Source organism: Salvelinus sp. IW2-2015, unplaced genomic scaffold (assembly GCF_002910315.2).
Source record: "Salvelinus sp. IW2-2015 unplaced genomic scaffold, ASM291031v2 Un_scaffold16612, whole genome shotgun sequence".
Lineage (NCBI taxonomy): Eukaryota > Metazoa > Chordata > Actinopteri > Salmoniformes > Salmonidae > Salvelinus > Salvelinus sp. IW2-2015.
Window position 1 is genome coordinate 35,356 of NW_019957672.1, and position 1,631 is coordinate 36,986.

Consider the following 1,631-nt stretch of genomic DNA (forward strand, 5'->3'; position numbering starts at 1 on the left):
TAACATGTTCTGCAGGTCTTGCTCAGTTTCTGACATCAAAATAACATCCTCAGCATATAAAAGGATACTTAGGATTTCATCATATCTTACTCCAATATTTAACTTTTTAATTTATTTTGCCAAATCATTTATAATCAAAGCAAACAAAGTGGGTGATAAGGTCTCTCCTTGTTTTACACCAGAGGGTGTGGGAAGCCAATCTGTACTATATTCATTGACACGACCACAAGCAATGTTTACTTTGTAAAGAGACTGGACTGCTTGATGAAAATTTCCCATCAACCCCTGTCTTTAACAAACTATAGGCTAAAAGATCCCTATTTACAAAATCAAAAGCTTTCTGGAAATCAATGAAACATGCAAAAGTAGGCTTCTCCTCGTGTAATCTATTTCTGATTATTGTACAGACGAGAAGATATGATCTATACAGGCTCTGGATTTACGAAAACCATTTTGTTCTTCCACCAGAATGTTTTGGTCCTCCAAAAATGTAATTAGCCTATTGTTGAAGATAGATGAATATAATTTATAAACCCTACTTAAAACTTATTGTCAATAGGGGGGCGCTGTTTTCACTTTGGAAAAAATCATGCCCAAATTAAACTGCCTCGTACTCTATTCTAGATCATACAATATGCATATTATTATTACTATTGGATACCATTAAGCATGTACAGGCCTAAGGCTCGACAGAGATGCACTAACTCCTTCCCATTTTTGTTCAGTATTTAGTCAGGACTGTTTCTATTTATAATAGGGCTACTGTACATGGAGGGGTGTCCAAATATGTGGTGGTTACCTCCCGCATCAGTGTAGTCAGGCTCAGAACCTGTTCTTGCATTGAAATCTCCACAAAGAAGCACTTTACCCTCTGCCTGAAATGTAATGATTTCTGTATGGAGATTGTCAAAAAACTGATTATCATAATATGATGAATCTGAAGGAGGAGCATAAGCTGCACATATGTATACATCATTGTCACAATAGATTGTACCTTTGTTAAGTTTTAACCAAATGTGATTACTACCTTTTTTCATTTCATTCAGTGCTAAGTCCTGCTTATGCCAAATGATGATTCCACCTTTGTCTCGGCCCCGTTTAACATTTTTTTATGTTTGATTGATGGTAGTAAACTGTCTCTATAGCCTGAGTGACACTGAGTATCCATGTCTCCACGACACCATGTTTCCAGAAGGATTATGATGTCCTGTCCCTTGATGTTTTTAATCAATTCTGCATTTGTTGTTTTATAACCAAAATGTGAAGAGCATAGGCCTTGGATATTCCAAGAGCTGATAGTTAATGATCTCATTTATAATAAGTGATATTCACTGGTTTGAGTAAAGTACATTGAAAAAAACTAAATAATAATATATATATACATATACATACATACACATAAAACATACATACATAGTATTTGAAACACTGCCGATTTTGCAGGTTTTCCTACTTACAAAGCATGTAGAGGTCTGTCATTTTTATAATAGGTACACTTCAACTGTGAGAGACGGAATCTAAAACAAAAATCCAGAAAATCACATTGTATGATTTTTAAGTCACAGAGAGAGATCGGCCGTCTATAGTTGGCTGTTGATTGTGATAGGAGGCGGCGTCTAGTAGTGCTGTGT